The sequence below is a fragment of the Alexandromys fortis genome, unplaced genomic scaffold (assembly GCF_014885135.2).
Source record: "Alexandromys fortis isolate MF-2015 unplaced genomic scaffold, M_Fortis_MF-2015_v1.1 scaffold_15, whole genome shotgun sequence".
NCBI classification, from domain to species: domain Eukaryota; kingdom Metazoa; phylum Chordata; class Mammalia; order Rodentia; family Cricetidae; genus Alexandromys; species Alexandromys fortis.
Window position 1 is genome coordinate 15,965,881 of NW_026067911.1, and position 16,311 is coordinate 15,982,191.

Genomic DNA, 16,311 nt, shown 5'->3' on the forward strand with positions numbered 1-16,311 from the left:
CACAAAAGCTGGTCATTTTTTTCTTCTCTCTAGCATTCGGCTATCAGCCCTCATACAGGCTTCCCCCTGCTGGGTACCATTAATGAAGACCTCAACATAATTTCTTCCCGGATGAAAATGCAGTTCAGAGCCAGGAGGGGAAAGGCATAGCCGGCCTCACTGGCCAAGCTAGATGTGTTTAAACACCCTGAGTCCCGGCTCATCATACTGAACAGCAATATTCCCTGTTGAGCACAGGCAACACGAGCTAGTCAGCGGCTGCCATTCATTATGCTGCTTGCCGCCTGACACTCGCCCTGACCCCCAAAGCCTTCAGCCTTGACCTCTAAATCCTGGCATCCAAAAACATGAAAGGAGCAGATGTTCGCCCTTCCCCGGTGTGAAAAGGGTCCCATGGAATTTCCCGTGAGCACCGTGGCAGACCTTGCTAGCTGTAATTGCTAGACGCTTAATTTGAGGCAAAGGGAAAATAAAACAAAAATCACCAGGCCAATGAAAGACAAGGGAGTGAAGCAATTAAAGACGGATTCTGTTTCTCTGAAAGACTAGATGGCATTGCAAAGGGATAACAGGAAGAGATGAGGTGTAGGTCCCCCTTCGCATGGGTCCTTTCAACTGGAATATAGCTTCCCACCTGGAAGGTACATGCTTTGGGTAAAGGAAGATGGAGATACAGAGAAGGGGAGAAGCAGACCCTCCATGCCTTCCAAACACATGATTCATTAAGGTAGTATATCAAGGTTCTAGCCATAAAAATTGAGGTGGCATTGCTCAATGCATTGGGGTGACTAACTCGCAGAAGGGAGGGAACTTGGTTACACCATTTAATGCTGAAAACAACAGAAAAAAAAATCACATCTGACACTTGGGACTATGGTCCTCCCAGCCAAGAACTGAGTTCTCTAGCCTTGTACCTGGAAACCAGAACCTGCGTGGTCTCTTCTTGGTATGTCTCTCAGTGAGGCTTTCCATACCTATCTTATCAGAGGGCAGGCTTAGCTAACCCAGCCTTCTAGGTTAGCATCCCTTCTTTCTCAGTTTCCTACTAAGGAACCTAGCGACAGCAGTTCTGGCCATTGGGCTGGAAGCTTCTGCGTATCTGCCTCATTTTATCCTTAGAAATTCCTGAATGCTGGAAACATCAGTACTTTTTTTATTTATAAAGAAATGGAATTTTTGAACTTTAAAAAAAACTATCCAAGGACACCAGCTGGTGAATGGAATTCAGGATTTGGCTGTGAGCATGGCCTAATTTGAAATCAGAGCATTTTAACCCTGAGAGTGTACTCTCTCACACAAGTGTGGCTCCCTCAACTCTATTGCTGTTCATGGAAGTGAAACTGTAGAATATTGAGTTGGGTAAGTCTCGTCAAGATTACATTTCTCACAAGTTCCAGTAAAAGGAGGAGGAGCATTCAGAGCTTCTTGTCATGTTTCTGTAGAGCACAGACTGTAGTGTTGGGAGTGTTCTCAGACATCTTACCATTTTATGGAACAGATTATTATTATTATTATTATTATTATTATTATTATTATTATTATTTAAAAGAAAAGGTGTTCACTTGATGAATCTCCCCAGACATGTTTGTATACAAAAGAAAGAAGAGTCAACATGTTTGTCAAATAAGTTGTAATGTTGTTCTCAAATGTACTGTGGAGCCAAATATGCTAGGTAGCTACTGGGAGGGGCAACCAACCCTAAAGTAAGGGTCCAAAGAGTGAGAGGGTAGGCTGTGGTATACAATAAACCACGATTCACTCTAATTGGATCTAATGAAACCATGGGAATTAGAGACACTGTGGCTACAGAGCCACTAGCATTACTGAGCATCCTCAGGTTCCATTCCACTTTGAAGGAAGGGAAGGAAGTGGGGCAGATTTTGTGGTTGTTTTGCCATAAACAGCATCAGTTCCCAAAGGTGACCAGTTGGTCTGATCAGGGCTGAGCGCCAAGTGGTTAAGTCCTGGTTACAAGGATCAAAGCCTATGAACTGATAAAAGCCAGATCGATCTTTCAGATGCACTAGATGCAAAGGGCAGATAATCACAGTTAGGGGCCCAAGAGGAAGGCCAGTGGCACCGGAAATGGAAAAAAAAAAAAAAACAGAGGAAGGAGCAGAGAGGCCATGGGTATTTCAAAGCCTATGAACTGCTGAGATGTGGACGCCCATCCCAAATGGCAACAAAATCATTAGCTTTGTGAAGAATGCAAATGGCACACACCTGTAAACCCTCCTCTTTCTCGGGTGTTTGAGCATGTATGTGATGATAAACAAAACCCAAAGTTAGTGAGAAGAGCTCCTTCATCCCCAAGAGCCTTCCATGATTGCTAGTGCTTTTTCTGATTAACGGGCAATGAGTGTGTGTATGATATTTGTACTAGCTGAAAACTGTCTTCAAAACTGTCATACGTAGTCCTCCCACTTCTTCATTTCAATTGGCATCTCTAGCCATCCTGGCACACTCAGAATAAATATTTGATCCTTTGAAACTATTAAACTGGAAATTGCCTGTTCAGGAGTTCCTTTTCCGTTTCTTTTTGTTATGGGTGATGGCTTCTTTTCAAAAAGTGATGGATGGATATTTGTCTTTGAAGAATCTGCATGGGCCCCACAAAGATACTTGATACTGAAGTAGATGTACTGCATTTCAGACCATTGTGGAACGATACAGAAAACAAATACATAAAACACACAATCATATGTTTACGTAGTAGGTAGCTCCCATATTCTTTTAAGCAGAAAAGCCAAGGCTGGCAGAGGTTTGTGATATGGATCAAGGTCCCAGAAGCAGTGAGTGGAGAGCTGGAACTCAAACCTAGCCCCCCGCCCCCAGTGCTTCCGAGTCCCAGAATGTCTGTTGCAATGGCATCTTGACTGTATAGTGCTGACCTTTATCTCAAGTTCAAGATCCACAGGGTCCTGACATGTCAACAGATGCACATTATAGCCTATTCAAGCATTCCATTATCAGGCCAATTGTTTCTCTACACATCTTATGCCATGCATATGTGACTATGAACCCAACAGTCACTGAAAGTGGAGAGTCTGTTAAACATGTTATTATGAAGTACCAGAGATACGGTTTCTAGAATTCTATTTGGGCCACAAGGAGCTACTGCTGTAAACTCAGCTGGATGCCGTGATCCTTCAAGGACACATCAAAGTGGAAGGGAGTCGTGTTACTCAGGTGGCCAGAGTAATGCCTTAATTATTTGAATTTAGGATAGTCCAAGCTTGTTTCATAACCTGAACAAAATCTCCCAAGACTGTTGCAACCTAAGTCTGTTAATCTCCCCAGTCACCATGAGGACCTAGAGCTCACTGACCCCTGTGTTATCTCCTCGGTCACCATGATAACCTAGAACTCACCCCATAGGTGCTCTTATGTTTGTGATAAGGGCCAGGACACAGTGGCAGACATTTAAGTTGTAAGAAAGAAAGAAAGAAAGAAAGAAAGAAAGAAAGAAAGAAAGAAAGAAAGAAAGACAGACAGACAGACACAAAAAAAAAATCCCTACTCTCATATGCTCTGAAACCTTCTAAGTGGTTCCTGTTCCAACTTTCTACTTAGATGCATTAATATTTTAATGCATGTATTTGGCATTCAGAGAAAGTAAAGATCATGACCAAAAAAAAGTCATGATCAAGAAGAGCAAAAGAAGGGCAAACTTCTTAAGGTAAAAAGCAAAAAAGGGGAGGTGAATGAATGAATGAATAAATAAATAAATGAAAACTAGCATTTTTCAAGGATTTTTAAAAGTCTGCTGGGAAACAAAGGATTTGCACTTTGTACTTAAAATGCAGCCATGCTTCATTGCAACATAAAGTATTTATAATTATATTAAGTACCTTCTAATCCTAACCATTTATTTTAGAGACATACTTGGTTCAGATTTTCTCTATAGTGACCCTGCAGGGACTTTGAAAGATTTATATCATTTTTTCTCACAGACTTGACCAAGAAATAATTCAGACATCATTACCTCTCTCCTTGGATTTTGTAGAGTTATCATATTTCTTTTGTTATCACTGCTATTGATTTTTTAAATTCTTCAAACTTCAGTTGTGCATGACAGACAAGATACTAATAAGCTTATTTCAAGGATAAGCTTCCCCCACATGTTTCATGCATGTGATTTTATGTCCACATATACTACTCATGTTTCCTTAGTTTTGTTCAAAGGAGCCCCTGGATGCTGGACTGTCCCATGTGGCCTTCAGGAGCCCCTGGACGTTGGACTGTCCCATGTGGCCATGTATGTGCTCACACTTAACAAAAGGCCAATTATAACTGTTACTGACAATTTTCCATGGTTGAGTTCATATGCATTTTCTTCTGTTTTTTTTTTTCAGGGATTTTTGCCTCATTGTCATCTAGGGTAGTGTTGCTATGCCTCTAGCTATCCATTAAGAATGATAATGAGATATTAAAATGTATAAAAGAACACATTGGAGGAGATGCAGAAAGCAACGGAGGAGAAGGTGTAGTTTGACATGGAAAAAAAAAATCATATTAAGAGGAAGGAGATACCAGATGAACCTGTTTAAGGTTCTCAGAGGATTTGTGTTCACGCCTAATGACCGTTCCGGAGCACAGTTGAACAACCTGACACAACAAGCACATTGTAACCTGAGTGCACACAGTGATGCTCCTGAGCTCAGTCCTATCTGCCCACCCCGACTTCCCATGGAACTCAGCAAGACTATGGGTAGTTGTGTTGAGACATTCCAAATCTGGTACCATTGTCTCATCTACATCTCACCATTCTCTGTATCCGTGGATGAAGAGGTCCAGAAACAGAAAGAGAAGACAGACAGACCTGAAAGGAGATGTGAGAAATTAGTAGAGACAGGGTGAGATCGGAGGCCACAAGAGGCTCGGGGGAAAACATAAAGGAGAGCACGGAAAAACAACAGAGAAAGGGTGCAAGAAAGGATCAAGTTTCCCCCTAAACTTCACAGGACAAATGAAGAGAAACACAAACTTATAACTCAGAAACACGGGGCAATACGCAATCACAAACATAAATATAAGCATTTTATCCTGCAAACACTTTGTTTTTTTTTTTTTGTCCTACTCCCAGAATAAATTCGTGACTAAATAAAATCATGCAGCAAAATGTAGCATGAGCATAAATTTTCATTTGCTTCCACTTTATACAATCTCAAAAACTTTGCATTGTGTGCATCCCATTTTTTCTCATTTTCTGAAGATTTAGTATGTGTCCCCTAGATGCATTATAGTTATCTATATTTATCATGAACAAACACAAGCATATTTTAGGTGAGTTCTAGTTTATAAAGACAAAAACTGGCTTTAGATTAAATGCTGGCAATTAAAATCATAGAATGAAATATCTTAATAGTAATAAATTAAGTCCCACAGTGGCAGTTAGTTCTTACTTTTGTTATGACATGCACATAATATTTCTCTTAAAATTTCATCATTTTCCTCACGCACTGTCCCAAAGTACACTGAGGTCTCATCGAACCACTTTTTACAGTGGTGTTTCTGAAGTTCAGATTTATGAACAAATCACATAACTACAGACGAGTTTATGTTCCTCTTTCAAAACTACACTATTCCTGAGAATTAGCCACCAAAAAGACAGCCCGGGCTTCCTCATCTGTAGGAGGGAATGTGACTCATTCTTACTAACAGGATTTGGGTAGATGAGTGAGTTAGAAGCTAAGATGGCTACCACCCCTGCCCTAGCAGGGATCTGGTTTCTATGTTAGTCAATGCCCTATCACTGTAAAGAACTCCCCCAGAGAAACAGTATCTGAAGAGATGAGCATCGTGTATGAGATATCAGTGTATGACGACCTGTTGCCTGAGACAGTGGCAAGGCCACACTACATGGCAGGAATGTGTAACAGGATAAAACCTTCCCTCTCACGTCATGGCCAAAAAGCAAAACTGAGGCAAAAGAAGGAAACAAGGTCTCAAAATCTCCTTCAAAGGTAAACCTTCATTGACCCAAAGACCTCCCAGGAGCCTATGTGTAGCAAGTTTTTCCCAGATAAAGAGTTCTCTGTCTTAAAGTGAACTTCCAGTAAGTCTCTAAAGGAGAGATGAAAATTCCATCCTTCAGGAAAGATCATTAAAACTCACAAAGAAAACAACTTGAAGCTTCAGGAAGTCCCTCCTTCTCTAAATGTGTTCAGTAAGGACTGCTAGGAGACAAGAGACCAGCCGAGCTGCCTCAAAGAGACACGCTCCAACTGTGGGCTGCCTGCATTTTCTGCAGTGTGCTCCAGGTTTCCAGCTTTTGTGAAAACCCTGAATTAGAGTGGGCTTTTGGTGACACAGATGTCTTGAGTCATTTTTGCTCCTGTAAGTAACTGCTCACCCATATTCTTATAAGCAACCCCAGGGAGTTTATTGGATCATCAAGTTGCGTTCTGGTGCTATCTGTACTTTAGTCTCTTGTCAGCTCCTGCATCTGTTCACTTCTTCCCGGGAATAGTGTCACACAGTAAGGCCACACCTCCTAATGATTGTATCACCTCCTAATATATACCACACTTGGACTAATTCTTTACTTCCTGGCCCTCAGTGGGAGGCATTTATCCTGAAAACTGAAGCAAAACTCTTTCCTGAAGAAGCCATACCATAGGAGGAACTCTGAACTGCAGAAGTAAAATAGACCAAAGCCTCCCAGGGAACCAGACATACCCAAAATGGTGTAATATTTAAGAAGTAGCCTTTTGGTGTTTTAAAGCTATAGGCATTCTGTGGGTTGACTGTTAGTTCAAGAAGAATTAACCTAACAACTAAAGAATAAAGGACTTCCTTTGTATGAATCTACTTCTTTATAGTTATAGATTTTAATTAGGGTTCATAAGACTGAAAACATGACTTCATTAAGTAGTATTATATACTATATTATTTAATTTACAAAAGATGAGCAATTGACATAAGATTCTTAAAGGCTTCGATAATGTCAAATCAAAATAGGTATTTGTCTGAACCAACTAGAATAAAAAACATGAATCATTATTCAAACTTCCCCAGGAACAGTAGATGCCTCTTATTATTTGCTATTTTGAAGCAATGCAATAATCTTGAACTCCTGAAAATGCCTACCAGTCTAACAAAGAGAAAAACACAATTACCCACTTTTCCCCCAAGGATGAACATTAAATAAACTCCAATGATGAAAGCACAGTGGTGTGCACTGAGTCTACCCACTGTGGATGCTAAATGCAAACTGACGTCAAAGATCCTTCCAGCTATAAATGTGCACTTAGTAGGAAGTGCCAATAGTCTACACACATAGGCTGATTTCTCATTAGACAATGAGAAATGGTGCAGAGAGGCACGTAGCCACTCAAAATTTTGACAAACAAATTGACAAAATTGCCTCCAATATCTGATGTCAGATCATTTTAATGACATCTTTATAAATTTCATATCTGGTAGTCAAGTAGACAACTTGTTTTCAAACTGGATCCCTAGGAATCGAATAGAAGGAAGACAGTGGGTAAAATGGTAGGGTACTCTTGAGTCACTTCAACAAGTTAAATCAGATTTTGTTGCTTTAACGTAGTAGAATCCTCTTTAAAGGAAAGATGCAATACAGAATTCTAAGGCAATTTTACAATGATGGCCCTAAAAAGTTCTTTTATGCCTTAGTTAACATTTGGGGTTCAACTGTGGCTTTCTTAAGTACACCTTAAAAATAAAAATTACTTTTAAAAAGTGCCTATATATGAATAACTTCATGATTTGTATATAACTGACCCTGTAAAGTTGAAAATAATTTTAATACTATAATAACTGAGGAAAATAGTAAACAAAGTTAATCTTACCAAAAGAAAGTATAAAGTAGATTAAGAAGCCAATAGTTATGGTCTGACTTTAGTCAAAGTGACAAACCTTACATAGCAGGGCACATGACAAAGCAGTTTAGGAAAAGGTGGGAAAGAAAAAAAAAAGAGAGTTGATGGGCTAAGCACCCCGCCAGTCTGGAGAGATAATATGTCATTGTCGAGAAAGTGAGGATAGAGACGCCTGGCTAGAACAGTTGACAGCTGCCTGAAAAGGTCACAGAGGCCCACAGAAAGGCAGCGCCTGGTCAAGCCCTCCCTTTCCTCTTCTCAAGCTGTCGAGCTATCAAGATTCATGTTCCCACAGGAAGTGGAATGCTGTGATCTCTTGCCTTTCTGCAAAAAGCAAAACCTTTTGAAAACTACACTTTTGTGCATTCCTCTTATATTTACTTATATTTATCTTTTCTTAGACCACAGTTTCACAGGCAAACCTCTCTCTGAAGGGAAAATATTATCAAGACAAGCACACTGTCTGCTGACTCAGTGACACGTGACCTACAGAAAATGGAGGGGGTACACAAAAGTATTGATCCCTCATGTCCTTTCTCTTCCATAATTCCCTTTGTCTTTTTTCTCCCAACCCAGAACTAAAACTTTCCATATATACAATCCCAGTGTAAAGAGTTTGGGGGAGGTTTAAATGTCACTCTCTGACTGACATTTATTCTAACTTGACTTCATGGGACCATTAGAAAGAAAGTCTCTACATTCCAGTCTGAGAGCTGGGCCTCACCCACATGTCCATCACTAGGAGAAATACAGAAGTATTGGATTGATAGATCACTCTCTAGAATGTTCGTTTTTCCACAATTCTTGAAAAAAGCATCCCGGAGAATTCCCTGAAACAGTGAGGTTCTTGCTCGTAGTCCAGAGCACCAGAGAAGTTTGCCTCTGTTTCTTCTGTCTCTCAGAAGACAGAAGCACCAACTTTACAATCTCCTCTGTCCTCTAAAGATGTGTTGCTGTCGTCTGCAGGAACACAGCACATCAGAGCACCTTCCATCATTACTATCTAAACGTGCCAGCCTGACTAAAAGAAGAACGATCATCACAGAAGATAATTTAGTGGATAAGTGAGTTGTCCACCCTCCTGATTCTACACAGACTGTCTGTGATCAAATCTGACTTCCATGGACCGCACCACCATAAACATTCATAGGTGTTGGGGGGGGGGGGCTTCATAAGTCATTGCAATTACTTTGGCATTGTCAGAACTTGTGTCCATCATTATCATCCGAATTTCAGGAGAATATGCACAGCAATACTATAAAGGCAGCTGCCAATTGTGTCTAGCAGGATAACCAAGCTCATGGATTTGACCAACATTTGCCAAATATCTTCTGTTTGCTAATTATTATAAGTAGAGTCATTAAAATATAAAATGTACAGATATTCTCTCCTAGTGGAACCTAAACTTCAAAGAGAACCAGGGGACTATCTCCTTAGGAGACTGCTCATTCCGGTTGGTCTTAGATCCAAGTGTCCCCCCTTAGAGAACCTTTTTCTCATTTTCTAAATTAGCCTCAGAACAGTATTTTTAAGTCTTTATGTGTTAATATACAACAAATTCCGCAAAGTAAATTAGTGTTCCCTAAGTATTCTAAAGCACCCCGAGGATTTCATCCAAGTCTCTAATGAAAACATCTCTGAAGAGCATTTTTAGGGCTGTTTGACCCTTTCAAGTAAAACTGATTTTTTTGCTTCTATATCTTTGTGTTTAGGAGTGTGTGTGTGTGTGTCTGTGTGTGTCTGTGTGTGTGTGTGTACATGTGTGCAGAGGACAACCTTGGGTACAGTTTCACAGGTGTCTTCCACCTTTGTTTGATATGGAGTCTCTCATAGCCTGGAACTTCTTCAAGTAGCCTGCCAACTAACTGCCTGGGATCTACTTGCCTCTCACCATCTACAAGAGCAGTTACTATCCTATTTTGTTTCATTTGGGGGTTTGGGGATTTTTTTATGTTTGGTTGGTTGGTTGGTAGGATGGGTTGTTTCTGTTTGTTTGGTTGGTTGGTTGGTTGGATGGATGTCTTGTTTTATTTGTTTGTTTGGATAACCTGACTGATACAAACTAGAGTTATATGTGAAGGTAAACCTCAATTAAGAAACCATCTCTATTAAATTGCTTTTAGATAGACAAGCTTATGTACTGTGTAACAATCTTTGCACCCTGTAAATATGTATTGCTCTCATTATTAATAAAAAAACTGATTTGCCAATGGTTAGGCAGGATTGGGGGACAGAGTGCATGCTGGGAAGAAAAAGAGTGGAGTCAGAGGAATGGTTATCTGGCAGCTAGATGAAAAGAAAGCAGGACGTGCAGGGGAGGTAAAAGTCACGAGCTTTGGGGCATCACATAGACTAATAGAAATGAGTTAATTTAAGTTGTAAGAGCTAGGTAGTGATAAGCCTGAGTGGCCAAGTCATTTATAACTAATAATAAGTCTCTGAATAGTTATTTGGGCAGCAACTGATAGAACAGAGCTGATTACTGTCCCAACAAAAAACTCCACCTACACCTGTGGGGCATTTTATTGACTACTGAATGATGTGGGAGAGCCAAGACAGTTGTGGGTGGTTCTACCACTAGTCATGTAGTTTGGGGCTCTATAAGAAAGCAAGCTGAGCAAGCCATAAGGAACAAGCCAATAGGTGGCATTCCCATGGCCTCTGCTTCCATTCTTGAATTCCTGCCCTGACTTTCCTCAGTGATGGAGTGTGACCTGGGAGATGTAAGATGAAATAAGCCCTTTCCTCTCCACGTTGCTTTTGGTCATATGTTCATCACAGCAATAGAAACCTAACAAGGACAGTCATTATGACCAACTCACACACCATGGGTTCTAAAAATGAAATTAAGTTCTCACATTTGGAAATCGAGTGCTTAAAAACTGAGCCATTTCTCCAACCCAGGAATGAGGTTTCATAGCTAGGCCCTACTTCCTGCTCTCTCTGTGTCCAGACTCCACATGCAGCAGGACCAGCCTGCCCCTGCTTCCTTCACNCACTTCCAGTCACACATGGAAAGAGCTTTTGGATTCTTTGGTTTCTGGTAATTTAAAAAGTATTCTATGTATATAGGTGCCCCCCACCCCCAATATATATCTGTGCACCATGTGTCTACAGTGCCTAAGGAGGCCAGAAGAGGGTTTTGGATCACCTGGGAACTGGAGTCACAAATGGTTTTGAGTCTCCCATGTAGGGAATAAAAATTTAAGACAGGTTCTCTCTAAGAGTGACCAGTGCTCTTAACTGTTTAAGTAATCTCTCCAGTTCTGGTCTCTGTTAAATTTTAAACTTTTTATGTACTTTCTTTCTAGCACATTTCATATAAGAAAAAAAATCCTATTAAAACAGGAAAAGATAGTTACCATTAGATTTTTTTAAATCAATTAAAGTAAAAACTAAGTTTTATGGTTGGAAGAAGACACAAAAGAGAGCAAATTTAGGTTACTTCAAACTACGCCATTCCTTTAATTCATACTCTTTCTTATACAACTTTCATAACCGTGTGAGAAGTCAGTGAAGCTACCAAAAGAAGATTCCAGAAAAGTACACGGAAGCACTGAGGGAGCTTTACCAGAGAAGGAAACATTCGTTCCGCCAAAGTGTTGTGTGCATCCCAAATTATAAAATCTCTCAGAACACCTGATTTATGGACATGATAATGCTATGCCTAGCCAGGATCATTTTTAATAAAAAGGAGGAATCTCCTGGATTCACACACCAGTCACACACAAACAATCCTCATTAAAACACAGACTGACCGGAAACCCAGGCTGGACCAGAAGAAGCACAACGATATATCACATCACTGCAAGGCTCCCCATCAAACCAGTTCATGACTGGATACACATCACAACCGGGCTTGCTTGTGTTTAATCTTTGGCTGATGTATAATTTAAATATAACAAGTACCCAAGAACCATCATGGAAAACAGGCTGGTGATGAAATAAGCCAATATTACCATAACCACTTTGTAAGAAAAGTAGTAAACATGTAAGAAAGCCAGAAAAATATGATTTCCATATTTTTTCGATAGATACGTTCCTTCGAAAGAAAAGAAAGATGCCAAGAAGAAAAGTATGTGTTATTCCTTTTTAATGTAGAGTGCAATCTATGTAATTGTTTAGGAAATATGATTACTTTTCCAACATATGATCAAAGATTTGTTCTCATGATTATAAACCCAAAGAGTTGAGATGTATTTATACATACATAACAAACTTAACTAATATTTAATCCTCAATGGGCAAAAAAAAATGTTGGCAATTTCAAATATCATAAGCAATATTTCTCCATGATACCATTAGTACTTCTGTTAATATTTTGGCATGTTGTGTTGTAAAAAGTATCCTGAAAATAGAAAACATTATTTTAAAAGTGATATAAAGTGTTTTCAGGGGGGTTAAGAAGGCAAAAAAAAAAGATTAATGCCATCTACAGCTGCCTTCATTCATTAATTTTCTTTTAACCAGAAACAGCAAAAAGAAGCAAACTTAATAACTAAGCATGCCACACGGGGAAAGAAATGTATGAAGAGAATATCTGCCACACGAATTATACCGTGGGGGCATTATTATAGGAGATAATGCCTTCAAGATAACTTGAAAAGGCCATGGACTTTAAATTTCAAAACATTCTTCATATTATTTCCATATACAGGAAAAGCTGAAGAGAAATTCCTCCATGCACACAGAAGTTGTACCCAATAAGGGTTTGTTTAGAGTAATAGAGTAGTAATTGAAGCAGCTTTTCTCTCCAGAGTAGAAAGGGATTTAGAAATTTTTTACTAAGAACATTGTATAGTAATTGGCTGCTATATCAATAGAATGATAAATGAAGTGGAATAAATTACCTGAAAATATCTTAGTAAAGAACATAAAATTTAATGTATATTATCATATCTTGACAATTGCCATAATTTATGACCTTCATAAACTTAGGGGTATTACCACTTTATGGGTGTGTGTGTGTGTGTATGCTCTATATTTTCACCAAAAATAAAATGTGTGGAAAGAGAGATTTAAATGTTCTATACAAAAAAAAAAAAGACCATGACCACAAAAGCAATACACATAAATGAAAATGCTTATTAAATGCAGAAGTTCGGCAAGCTGGCATCTCAAACAAACAAACAAAACAAGAGTGACGGGGGGGGGGGAGGAAATGACAAAACAACTTTCCCACGACACTGTGTGCCCAGGCCCTAGAACCTCAGAGGAAGAACAATGGAACCAACAACAGAAGGTAGTGATGCCCAGGGCTGGTAACAGGGGAGCAATAACTCTTCTTCAAAAGGCAACACAAACAGTAACTTATCAATGCTCAGTGCATACTAAAAAGTAGACATGACCTGGTATTCAATCCTAAGGGAATAATTGGATATACAGACATACGGGTAGTCTATAACCCAGCATCATGGCATCAAGGAAAAATTGAAATGTTTTCAACATCCAACAAGAGAGAAACTAGAGATGTACTGTCCAGCATTAAAATGGTGTTCACTGAGAATGAAGAATATTAAAACCAAATGGAATAGTGTGAGATGAAGGGCAGATCTGTAGCCACATCAGGAGAAGAAGCTGAGTGTGAGACACAGCAGGGCTATGAGGTAAGGCTGGGAATGGGGCATTGATGAGGTAGACAATAAATAAGCAAAACATAATAAATAGCAGAATGCCCAAGATGTAAAGAGAAATACATATGTATCTTTAGCCCAAGCCAAACAATCCAGTACATATGAACACACACACACACACACACACACACACACACACACAGGGATAGGGAAACTAAGGACTAAAATTATTCAAGTGAGTACTACTTTGATTCATGAACTACTAGTGGCTATACATTTCTCTTTCATGATTTGTTGGAATTTTCTAATTTGGCCATCTGTTACTTTAAAGAGAAAAAGTGCATATGTATTATCATGTTGGGAATCAATGAAAATCATTTCCATTGCCATTGAAAATGTCACCTTCACTCTTCTAGTCAAGTATAAAATATAAGAAAATTGTTCATCTTCTGACAAAATGGATTATCAGATGCCAACTGCTATTGTTTGAGTTCCTGCTACTTTAAAATGAGATAAATAATATGTGTTCATTAGGAGAATTCAGAAACAAGATGATAGGGGGATTTGGATGTTTAAGAGTCTCTGTTCAGAAGGGCAGATTGGGCAGACAGTGTTTAGAGTCCTGGAAATTCCACCCATCTGTCTCTATAGAAATGGCAGTAATAAGAGCTTTGTTTGACACCATGTTTAGAGAATAGGGAGTCTAGCTACTCTGCTTAGTCATAGATTTGTGTCATAAACCTGAGGCTTAGAAAGCACCTAGACACCCTGAGTCGAGCTGGCTCCATGTGGACTCGCAGCTCAGCTTGTGGTTTAGTACAACAGAGGAAAGCCCCATGACTCAGAACATCCCTGAGTTCAGGGCATACGTGCTTTCTCCCGACACTGTCGCTTGGTCATCTTCCCAATGACAGGGTACTGCATCAGGAGGATGAAGTAAATAAACACTTGCATACACTCTGGACAGGTTTAACCTTGCCTGCCTAAAGCCCTACACAGCTATAAAACACCATCTCAGATCTCTGACCGCTACTCACTGTCCAGTTCATTATTGCTTTTCTCATTTTCAGACAGACAACAAAAGTTAACCATGTCTTCTGTATCAATTTCTCTGTTTCTTCTCCCAGTACAAAATACAGAAAGTGGGAGACTGGTTGTTTGATGGTATCAAGAACAGAAAAATTAAATACAGCTGTTCAGAGATACCAAATATCTAAGAGCCAGTGTACATGTGAAGATACCAGAAATAAAAGCAGCTATTCCTTTATAATATTCTGAACTTCAGCCTCTCCTCTTCATAATATTTCCCTTTTAATTTTAGAATCTCATGATCTTTGCTGAACAACCTGGAATCGATTACTTACTTCTTTTAATCTAGAAACCACATCCATTTTCTGCTTGCAGAATAATTTTAGAAATCTGCATTTCACTGTTTTAAGGGCAGTTTTATTAAATGCCACACAGGACGTGTCTAATGGTGACATTTCCCTGCCAGCTAATTTCAAGGCTAAAATCTTGCCATAGTCACATTATAGACCTGTGTGATTTATTTTCTCAAGTCAAATTTATCGTGGTTGAACCACGACAAGAGGCTCTTCCATAAACTAAGACATGCAGGACCTGCCAATGGAAGATAATGCTAAGACATATAAAGGAAGATAAATAAGCATAGAACCGTTAGTACAGGGTGATAATATGAAAAAATTGAGACATTACTGTTTGTAGAGAATGGGGATAGATTAACAGAAGAATCGGAAGTAAAATGGAATCGTGTAAAACCAACAGAGCTGTCACTTTGGAAAGGCAGAACCTGGGACAGCTACAAAAGCCCAGTGATACACAGATATCACAAGCCTTAAAAAGCCACTTCACTTACAGCATCATGCATCCCAACATGACCCCTTCATTTTGTAGAAGATACATCAGTTAAGTTTCAACTCTTCATATATGAATGCGTATTTGAATGCTGTGCTTTAAAATTAAACTCATACACAATTTTCCATATGGTACAGTGTGACCTCTGCAAAATATGAAGGTATTTGATTATAGCATTCACAACTCATATATACCAGGGCTGAGAGCTGGTAGGCCTTTCCCATGGGTAGAACTATATACTCTATCTACTTCTATAAAGATAAAATGAGTATAAGAAAAAAAAAAGAAAATACAACACTCCAGGAAAGAGCCAACAAACTCAAAAAGGCATAAGCCTATTTCCTTAAACATTCAAGTACAAAAATATTCTAGGATTTTGTAAAAGAGCCTCCAAGTCAAATATTGCAAATGATTAACTGAAAATGAGATAAACTCTGCTTCCTAGAGAGTGGCGTTTCCAACCAGGGTGGCATTTACCTTGAGATAATGAGCAAATTGAACACTAAGTTAAGGCAAAGAAAAAGAAAGAAATGACTCACTGCATACACAAACCCTGACCTAGTAATTCCTGAAGGTTGTAGATAGCTAATAGCATCATGTTGTTAAGAAAAATAAAACTCAACCCTGGTAGGTAGTGCACATCTTTAACCCTAGCATTTGGAAGGCAGAGGCAAGTGGATTTCTGTGAGTCTGAGGACAGCCAGGTTTACAAAGTGCATTCCAGGACATCTTGTGCCATCTACATGGGAATGCTAGAGCTAAAAGGACAGGCACAGTCAGCTACCAAGCATCTTTCCTAATAAACAAAATGGTGAGAAAGGACAAGGAACATAGATATCTAAGTCACAAAGAAAAGTATTGTCAGAAGCAGAAATGGTATCTCCGCTGGTATGGTGGCCGTGTCTATAATCCCAGTGCTGGGGAGGCTGAAGCAGCTACATTGCAAGATCAAAACCATTCTGGGGTACATGCTGAAACCTTACCCTCCCCCAAAAGAAAACAAAAAAGGCTGAAAC

At 39.4% G+C, this 16,311-nt stretch overlaps 1 protein-coding gene across 2 annotated transcripts in view; it reads right to left on the bottom strand.

Moving 5' to 3' along the window:
* Slc7a11 (solute carrier family 7 member 11) overlaps positions 1 to 16,311 on the bottom strand; it is a 75,179-nt gene that overhangs the window by 16,092 nt on the left and 42,776 nt on the right. The gene's annotated exons all lie outside the window — the stretch shown is intronic.